Raw genomic sequence first — 11,544 nt, 5'->3', positions numbered from 1 at the left:
TACTTTAAGAGGTACGCCTTTAACCTACATTTTAGTACATATTTACGCAACGTCTTTTACTAACTGTCAAATACAAGGTTATTCAGGTTTCTGCGGATTCTAGTATTCCCGTTAATTCCCAGGCTTTCTTAAGCAAATGAATCTATCAATCAATTTTAACACAGAAATAATGGAAGTAGTTGTAAAAACCAATTATCGGAAATCAACAATTATCATGTACTAGCTTTTCCCCACGACTTCGTCCCCGTACAATTTTTATACAAATGAAAAATATTCAAGTATAAAGCAAATCGCTATTCAATATAATAAAAAAAAATATTCAAGTATAAAACAAACTTTATTACCCCATTTCGCCGCATTTTTTAAAAACTGTCATGCCATTTTTTTTACCATTTTTATTGTAAAATATTTATGCAAAGTTTCGTCTTTGTAATTTCAAGGAATATTATTTTTCATGCAAACGTTTTTATCCGTTTTCGCCCTCTTAGGGGATGAATTTTGAAAAATCCGTCCGAAATATTTGACTATTCAAAATTAAGATGGTTTTCTGATCCAACGTTTATATCCGGCAGTCCTATGATTTCCAACCATTCTTTCTTCCTTTTTTCCTTTTAGGAAAACTTGAAATAATAAAAATAATAATAATAAAACAATAAAACCACGTAGTGAATTGTTTTAATAACAGAATATCGATAATATGTATGCTTACAAGATCAACACTATCTCAAAATAATCGTTAACAACAATCATCAAAATATACAAACAAACAGGCAATCTAAAGTAACAAAAGCAAAATTTGGCAACATTTATAAATAAACTACGTAAATAAGTCTAATTACATGAAATATTTGGGCTATTGTGTGATTTATACACAAAAAAAACACATGCCTGTGCAATGTATGTAACATTCGATTGATTTGCACTTTTTCTAAAGCCACATCCCTTAATGCTGCAGCGTCGCATTTTTATTAATACCTAATTATTCTCACTGTCAATATTTTTGTCCAATTTAATTATAATTCATGCGAATAATTCAATAGTACATTTGGAAAACATTTGTTTTGACATTTGATGTACTTCCCTTTGACAACGGTATCATGTACCTCATGTACTGCGAAATGGACACGGTTGGCATTTAAGATGACGTTACGTATTTTCGATTCCCGTGTTTGACACAGACCACTGTAATGCTATCTCTTTCGGCTTAAGACGGCACGTAATAGTTAAACGAAGACAATAGCATGTTTATGTTTTCGACGTCGAAATGCTTCATATACATATAACGTCTGATTTATATATATCAACGTAACATGTCCTTTAGTTTCCATAGTCTAACACCGCGTTTACACTATAATGTTTCGTCGAAACAATCGACGAAACATTCGTGTCGAGTGGTTGAAACGCGTTCACGCATTCGTGCGATAGGCGATGCGATGCACGTCACGCATGTGTAAACGGTCACTTCGCTATTCGCGTCGTGCATCGCATCGCCACTCGTGCGATCGCCTCGTGAGCGGTGTTTCGAGCACGAGTCAAAGAACACGAGTTTTTTTAAAGGTGTGCTTTTTTTTCATGGCATGTATTATTTTTATTATTTTATTATTTTCGTAAATATTTATACAATGCATTTTCTTTAAAATGTATGCAACAAAAGGTTATTGTAAATTCTCGGACAACACTCAAACAGGGTAATTATCACGGCCTTGCATATTAAACTGGACCGCGCACTAAGTTAATAAAACGAGACAAGTGAGAGACTTCAAAATAGTAATGCGTCTCTTTCATTCATGTTTCAGCCAGCCACATTGTTTTTAACTTTTTAATTTTTACAGAAAATGTATTATGCTTCTTATGCATTACCAACACTACTAATATTATATCATAATTCAAATTAGTATACTTATTTGAAATGCTACTTCATAATAGAAGGTTTCATTGTTGATATATATTTTTTGTATTATTACAGTAAAAGCATATTACCTTTAAGCTAATTTAATTAATACAGTGAATAGCGACATCTCTCGCCAGGACTGGTAGCTGTAAAGGTACTAACTGGGTGATAAATCTGCAATAGATTTCTCATAGATGGCGCTACGACTAAAAAGTCGTTAAAAGACCAAGTACAAAGACACGACGCAAGCACATAGAAAAAATCGTGAGGTCCGTTGATTCGTTCCGTGGCTTAGTTGGTATAGCGTCTAACACGGTATGCAAAATGACGTCGGTTCGAATCCGATCGGATCGAAGGAAATTTTTTCTGAGTGTTTTTTCTGAGTGTTCGATCTTTGTATTAATAATTATAATTTTATTTAACCAAAATTTAAAAAAGTTAATACACTAGACACTACCGATCATGATTTTATTTAGCCTTGGCAACTTGTTACACAAGGACAGACCACTACTTCGAGCTATCTCACGTAACTCGGTTTTTACTTTTGTTTAAAATAAACCTTAACATAACCCAATAAGGTGTAAGTTTGTAATATTGGTATATCGAAGTGCGCGATCCAGTTTATGAAATATATAAACCCGTGGTAATTATATTTGGTGTCAATTTCAATAGTAAAATATAATGACTAAAATCTAATAAATTCCGTAGTTTTAAAAGTGGTTACATAATAATGATAAAATCATAAACATTATTTTAAAAAAAAGCAAATGCTTTGTAATAATTTTTACGAAAATTATATGGATAAATACTTAGAATAATAACGCATAGAATGATAGTTTCATATCAAACGAACTGTCACAAGTGAGGCAAAAATCAAATTCATGTAGGCTAATTTTAGTAGTAGGTTAATTTTCGGTTTTAGTGAATATTTATATAAAAATACAAGTTGAAACGCGTTACTTCCTTGTGGAATGTGATGTTAGTATCTATTTATGTTTGTCTGACGTATTTATACACTCATTTACCGCACATTTCGTCATTTTTAGCTAAAATTCTGGATTTGTTCGCGGTGCAAGTGACCTTGAGCACTGAAGGCCCGCCCGCTCGTGTAGGCCATTTGGGAGCGCTTCAATTTGCCTCACTTAGCGTGTGCGGGGTAGGACACGCATAGAAATATGCGTTATTTTATTATCTAAGGATAAATATTATAAAACACAGAGTGTATTTTTATTACTTGTTGTTTACTTTTTCTGAAATAAAGTAAATGTTAAAAAAAATCCATGACAGTCATGATTACTTACTACATATTTTTGAACACAACACAAAGTAGGTACTTGTTATTACATATATTCGATTGTATATTACATATATTCGAAAATTAACAAACGTTTACATTTCATTGCACGCGACACCTACGTATATACAATGGTATACAAATACTTACATTATCTTCAGTGTCTATTGTGCGTTCGCAGCCATACACTGATCCCAAGAAATTTTCCATGGCGGTATATATACGAACCATATAGGTTCATATATATCTTCCACCCCCATACCCGAAATTATAGATTGTTTTTTCTTACGAAGATACGCACGAAAATTTGCCATTAACTTCTTCGCTTTCAACTCATTGATTGGTAATTTTATAATATTAATACGGTTCCATGCATCGTTAACTTTGTGTTTAATTTTGTGGTTTGGATGTTTTGGGTTTCAAATGAGTTCTTCGGTTTCATACATATAGTTCTAGAAAATACAAGACCCGCGCATTACTCTAATCCATTTTGTACTTACGTATTATCGCTTTGGAAGCTAGCAGTTTATGTATATATAAAGTACTCTGTGGTTTATCTGAAGCGGGACGAATAAGGAAATGGCAGGCTTTTGAAGTTACAACTACAGTCTTTACAAAGATCATTAATTTTATTTTAAGTATATTATGAAGAAAAAAACGAAAAAAGAAATAGCAAAGAAGGAAGCTAGAACTATATTCCTTAACTGAAACCAAATTAGAAAAGACTTTATCCTGAAAATTCCACTAATTACGAATTCAAAGTTTTTGTTCAAAGTGATAGAAGATAATGTGATCTATGTGAAAGTGAGAACATAAATATTGAATACCGCCGCTTAAAAAATTATGTAAAAAAACCGAATAAATGAACTAAGTTATTTTAGAGAAATTGAAAATGAATCTATTAGAACTACAATGGAATATTACTGAGTATCCGATAATTAAATGAAGACATGACTCAAAGGACTTGTATCTAAGTCAAAACCATTAATAAAAAATGGAACTTTTTTTATTGGTTTTCACAGTTCTGGGTACTTTGACCTTTTAAGCCAATCGTCAAAATAATCACTTCCATAATGAAAATATAGCACTAGGGTCATAATCCAGAACTCTACTCAATGCTCAAGTCAGGATTGCACTGGCAACACAAGTACTGGAAATACGACCCTAATGGCAGGGACTTGAGTATGATTTCGAGTGCTTTAAGTCATACTCAAATCCTGACTTGAGCATTGAATAGAGTTCTAGAAAACGGCCCTTAGAAAGTAAAACGAAAACGCTTTAAATTTCGTTCACCGTGTTAGATATAAAGTTACATATTGGTTTAAATAAGTTTTTTCTTGAGAGTAACGATTGAACGTTTTTGGGAATATCACTGTCATCTACACAAAGGTCCTTTATTTCTGCCACAAGTATTAGACGATGAAAATGCTATTGAACACAGGTGAAATTTATATATTGTAAGTCGGTTGTTTCTTCGGTACAATGAGGACATTTATTATTTTGAAGGATTCCCAATCTCTTTAGGGGAGCAGGAATTCTGCAGTGGCCAAATCTCATTATATTGATGGCAGTTATCTGTTTCCGTGAATCTAGATTCGTTTTATTCCACCAAGGTTGGGCGGGCGGGCTCATTTCTATACTGGTGTACCACTTTGCTTTTATTTCAGTCGCTTTCCTCCGATATTCCATCCATAAGGACTTCAGTGACAACATGAACTTGAAGTTTTGAACTGGAAGTCAGTGTAAGGTACTTTCAAACAAGAGGAATGGTCTTCATCTTCTTCATGCAACTCCATTCAAATTCAAATTCAAATTCAAATTCAAAATAATCTTTATTTCATAGATAAGCATTATTACACTTGAAATCGTCACAAACTCTACCGCTCTACCGCTCATTCGTAAGGCAGATTCCCCTGAGAAGAATGAGCAAGAAACTCTAGGGGTTGCTCTTTGTAAATAACGTTTACAATATTTTTTTATTTGAAACATCAGATTGAGACTACCTCCATGAGCTAAACGGGTTACTACCACGGATTTTTGTCATCCAAGTACGCAGAAGTTGTATAATAACCTTTAGTATAAAGTTTTTGTTTCACTATAGTTTTAAACCTCGTGAAAGGCAAATTTTGTATATCAACCGGAATCTTGTTATAGAAGCGTATACATTGCCCCTTAAATGATTGTTTGACTTTGTGAAGACGACTATCAAGAAAAGCTAGTTTATTTTTATTCCTCGTATTAATGTTATGTCTGTCACTATTTTTCATAAAGAAATTACTATTCCTTTTAACATAAATTATATTTTCATAAATGTATTGTGAGGCTAGTGTAAGAATGTTAATTTCCTTAAACTTATCTCTCAAAGATACTTTGGGGCCCAGATTGTAAATTGCCCTAACTGCACGTTTCTGCAGGACAAAGATTCTATTGATATCGGCGGCATTACCCCAAAGCAAAATGCCGTATGTCATTAGACTGTGAAAGTAGCTGAAGTAAACCAATCTAGCGGTTTCGACGTCTGAAAGTTTCCTTATTTTTTTAATCGCGTACACTGCAGAGCTGAGCCGTTTTGACAACTTACTTATATGGGGACCCCATTGCAATTTAGCATCTAACGTTATACCTAGAAATACAACTGTATCCACAAGATTCAATTTTTCGTTTCTAACTACAATGTTTGTAACCGTCTCTCTAACATTGGGTAATGTAAATTTCACACAATTTGTTTTTTTCTAATTAAGAAGTAGGTTATTAACAGCAAACCAATCAACTACTTTAGATATAGCATTGTTCACATCGTCATAGGAACATTGGTGCCTTTTAACTTTAAATAACAAGGAAGTATCATCAGCAAACAATACTATCTCATGTTTTATACCCTCCATAAGGCTAGGTAAATCATTAATATAAACTAAAAACAAAAATGGGCCTAGAATTGAACCTTGAGGGACACCCATGCTAATTACAGGACGATCTCGTACCGTTAACATCGACCCTCTGTACCCTACCACGCAAATACGATTTAAGAAGGTCGAGATCACGTCCCGCCACACCATAATGGCGAAGTTTCCTGACCAGTGTATCATGGTGCACACAATCAAAAGCCTTGGAAAGGTCACAGAATACACCAATAGCATCATGTGAGACTTCCCATGCATCAAATATATGATTAATCAACTCTACACCAGCGTCGGTTGTAGAGCGACCCCGAGTGAAACCAAATTGTTTAGGAGACATTAAATTATTACTATAAAAATGTGCACACATCTGATTTAGAATAATTTTTTCAAATATTTTACTGAGAGTTGGTAGTATTGATATAGGTCTGAAATTGGTGGGGTCAGAAATACTACCAGATTTGAAAAGTGGAATAACTTTACTTTGCTTCATGAGGTCAGGAAAGACACCATCATCAACACATTTATTAAAGACACAGGCTAAGTAAGGCGCAATACAATCAACTATAGAACTAATTACTCTGACTGAAAGACCATCAAGATCAGCAGTATTTTTTATATTTATAGACTTAAAGGCTTTAACAATATCGTTTGGAAATACATGACGGAACCTTAAATTAGTGATACTAACTGCATTATTTTCTTTTAGTAAGGATTCAGCGGCCGTGGGAGATGAATTTAACGAATTAGTAGTCAAAATTGGAATGTCGGTAAAAAAATTTTCAAATATTTTAGCAACTTCTGCGTCTGTGTTTACAATTTTGTCATTAAATCTTAGTTGAAAATCTAAGTTACGAGGTTTGACCCTTCCAGTTTCGCTATTTATAATATTCCAAGTCGTTTTTACTACATTCGCGCTGCTTTTTATTTTATTATAAACATTGCTTTGGCTGCCACACAAACACGTTTAAACATTTTCGAATATTTCCTAACAAAATCATTAAAACTGTTACTAGTGTTATAAGTTCTTTCATCGTAAAGATCATATAGCCTTTGTCTACTTTTGTGTATTCCCACAGTCGCCCATTCACTAAATTTCAATGAATTATTAATAGTCATGATTTTGGACTTAAAAACATTATCACGTTCACTTTTCACTATGTTGAAAACTGAATTATACAATTTATTGGGATCGTTAACGTACGGAATGTCAGTTAGTTTAAGCATTACTATTTTTTATTACCATTAGCTTCTTCATTGCCAGTAATACCAGAATGTGAAGGTACCCACCTTATATGTTATATTTTTACCTCTACTATACATGTCATGTAGCAATTGTTTTATATTATATACTATACATATAACACAAATGATATTTATATTTTTTGTTATTGAGTGCAGCCAATACACTTTGAGAATCAGTAAAGATAATTATATTAACAACTTCGAGAATATTTACATAAAGTAATGCTTGGATAATAGCATAACACTCCGCTGTGAAGATACTACAATAGTTGGTAATCTTGAAGCATTTAGATAATTTAACCTGTGGCTCATAAAATGCCGAAGTTTCAGTATCTTTAGTCTTTGAGCCATCTGTATACAAAGTGTATAGAGACTTGTTTTCAAGAAATTGTAGTAGCTCACGTTGGTTGTCAACGTTTTGAATAAGTAGTGTTGCCATGTTGCCCAATGAGGAAGTAGTTATACTTTAAGTAAAAAGGTTGCTAGATTCCAAGAAATTAATTCTGGGTAAAATTGCCTAAAGTGGCTGAACAAAGACATAATTATGGGATTGCGGTTTTAAATACATTTTTTTTCTTAATTTTACAAAATATAAATCGAAAAAATAATTAATTGAAAAAAAATTATCATCAATATCAATCAAATCATTATCATCTTGTGATAGTGAAGGTTAAGCTTTATTTTCGTTTTTTTCCAATTTTTTACTTTTTTCACTAAAATAGCTAAAAGATTTGACTATCAAATATTTTGTTTTGTACCTAATAATTTCGTAAATCTGAATAAATCTATATAGCTAAAAACTGGCTACAGTGGCAACACTGCGAACAACTGTTTATAATGCATTGGCTCAGTTCATAAGGAACAATGTTATTAAAATTTACATTATTATTTATCCACTTAACATTATTTTCAGCTATTACCATCTCATTTCCATTTCATAATTTCCATCCTTTTTTGTTTAGATTTACCTATAATATAGTACCTACCCTATCTTGTTAATCACCGTACCAAAATTCCGTTTGCTTTTATTTTTATTACGCGATTTCCTTTCCCCGTTTTTAAATTCCTATTAATATCCAAAACCCCACATCAACGTTCCACAACAGCAACAACTGCGACGACAATGATATCCTGAAGTCTCAAGAAGGAAGAAAGTATTGGAAGAATTATCAAAAATTGGCAACTCAATCGAAATTGTATATGGCCAAAGGCTGGACGCCATAGTGCCAGGACATAAGAAAAAAAAGTAACTTCGCGTCGCTACTCGTATCTAATTTCGCGACGCTACTCGTGCCTAACTTCGCGATAGCGAAGTGACCGTTTACACATGCGTGTCGTGCATCGCATCGCCTATCGCACGAATGTGAGAACGCGGCATAGAGAATGGGTAGTCTGCTGTAACATGAGGCCAGTGTTGGGCGTTAATCAATAAATTTCAGTCAGAAATTCAATCAGATTAAAAAATTAACTCAATTGAATTCAACCGCTATTAAATCAATTGCGACGTGTCGTAATTGATTTAATTAGGGGGGTCGATAGGGGGGCCAGTTGGGGGGCCGGTTGGGGGTCGGTTGGGGACCGGTTTGGGGCCAGTTGGGAGGTCGGTTGGGGGTTCGGTTGGGGGGCCGGTTGATGTGCCGGTTGGGGGGCCGGTAGGGGAACCGGTCGGGGGCCGGTTGGGAGGTCGGTTAGGGGTCGGTTAGGGGGTCGGTTAGAGGGTCGGTTAGGGGGTAGGTGAGGGGTGTGTTAGGCGGTAGGTTGGGGGTTGGGTTAAGCGGTGACTGAGGGGGTGGGTTGCGAGAACCGCAATTAACAATTAATTAATTGTTAATTGCGGTTCTCGCAACGAACAATTGATCAATCGTTAATTGCTGTTTCGCAATTGACAATTAATTAATTGTCAATCTTTAATTGCCAGAACAATTAAATTTTGCCCAACACTGCATGAGGCTATGACATGAGGTCTTAGAGAAAGGGTTCCCAAACTTATTTTGTCTATTGCACACTTTGAGAATAAAATATTTTTAGCGCTCCCATTTTTTCACCTACTTAAAAACAACTATAAATTCAAATTAAATTAATTATTGTGAGCGGAGATTAAACATTCATTCTAAACGAGACTTTTACTATAACCCGCAAGAGTTAACTTGAGATCTGAGCGCAGTAGGTAGTACACAACGGCGCTCAGGTCTCAAGTTAACTCTTACGGGCTACACCTGCCAATGAGAATGATTATTGAAACGCAACTTTATAGTATTCAGACAAAGTATCTTTTATTCAAAATAAAACAAACATAATCGATTCTAATATAAAGCTAATGCGAAGGATGAATCTGATGCTGTTTAATAAGTTTGTTGATATCAGGTTCCAATTTACTCCAGAACAGCCGCAAGTCACCACGGTTCGGTAACATGCAAACGATTTCTGTCTTTAGTAAGCAGCGTTGTCACAGCACTAAAACCACGTTCACACAAATATGACGATGGGAATGCTATCAAGAATTGTTGAACGATTGACCACAATCCAGGGTATAATTGTGGGATCGGTTTTTGTAGCCAAAATACTTGGTAGCCATTTTTGAACTTGATTTTTATTTCCTCGTTCGTTGTCCATTCTATAAGTTCTTCTACCAGCTGAGGTGATATCGCTGTGTTGACATTTGAAAACGGATCCAACACCCAGTCTGGTATTTCCAAGTTCAAAATGTCCTGGTATCGTTCGGTGAAGTCAATGGAGGTTTTCCAAATGTTGGTAGTAGGCAAACAAGTCGTCGTTACTGCAGGATACTGATAATTCGGAAAATTGTGAAACTCACGTCTGCCCATATTCTTTTTGTGTAGAAGCAGTTTGGCTGCGAAAGTAGCAACGACATTTTTTTGTTTTAATTAAATTTAGTTCATAGCCTTGCAGTTGGAGGTTATGTCGTTGAACAATTTATACAGGTCTGTCATGTAAGCTATATCATTATTTGATGTAATGAGCTTGTTGCGCAATTATGTATCTTTAGTTTACAAGAACTCTATCACAGACTCAAACAGGTTGTAAAATCGAGTCAGATAATTGCCTCTTGATAGCCAACGAACTTAAGTATGAAACAACAAACGGTTGAAATCTTCGTCATTGGTAACACAAAGCTGATGAAATAATGTATCATTCAAAGAGCTGTTACGGATTTTATTGACTGCTTTGATGACATATTGGAGTGATTGAAATAGTCGTTCACTTAAATTTCTAGCAACCAAATGTTGTGTATGAATAACGCAATGTACAGCAAGGACATCTGGAATTTTACTTTTTAAGTACGCCATGAACCCTTTATGGCACCCTGCCGTAGCCGGAGCGCCATCCGTAGCAACTTATATAATATTTTTTCAAGTGAATCTCTTTCTCATCACAAAACTTTTCCAATGTATTGAATATGGTTTCGCCTTTCGCATCGGTCTCTAAATTTCTAGCAACAATAGTTCTTCACATATTTTCTCATCTTTAATAAACCTCACGTAAGACAGCAACAATGCTTAATTAGTTGATAAAGTGGACTCATCGAGCTGAATTGAGAATTGTCTAGTTCTCAGATGATTGCACAATGATTCTTCAATGTTTTCAGCCATTTCATCAATTCGTCTTTGCACAGAATTATTACTCAAAGGAATTTTTCGGATAATATCTGCGGCCAGTTTATGAAGCACAGTAGTTATTACTTCTTTCATTGCCTGCAAAATTAACTCTTCTCCGATGTTGTGTGGTTTGCCTTTTTGAGCAATTAACAAAGAGATTTCGTACGAAGCTCGAAGTCCGTCGTTATCTTGCTTAGCAGCCGCCGAAAAGAGTTTTGCTACATTTGGCTGAGTATTATGCTTCTTCTCTTGGTCTTGAAAATATGCTACATTCTTATCTGGATACATTTTATTCAAATGATCTTGCAGTCTTGAAGGCTTCATTGCTTCATTCGAAAATGTTTTTAGACATAGAAGACACAAAGGCGGCGATGGGTTTGTGGGATTTTCAATGAATCCGAATTTAATACATTCCGCACAGTATTGCCGTCTCTTCTTTTTTACTTCCGACATTGTCTTGTTTTGAGAAATACGTAAGTAAGTGTTGAACTTAAGTACTGCTTATCTATTATAAAAAAAAAAAATATTACGTTGTTTATATAGAATTGCATAAGCAGCACGCACCGACAAAATAACACAAACATGCATAAACTCATTTAT

Source organism: Hyposmocoma kahamanoa, unplaced genomic scaffold (genome assembly GCF_003589595.1).
Source record: "Hyposmocoma kahamanoa isolate Upper Pololo Valley unplaced genomic scaffold, ASM358959v1 220, whole genome shotgun sequence".
NCBI classification, from domain to species: Eukaryota; Metazoa; Arthropoda; class Insecta; order Lepidoptera; family Cosmopterigidae; genus Hyposmocoma; species Hyposmocoma kahamanoa.
This window is presented reverse-complemented; position numbering follows the sequence as displayed.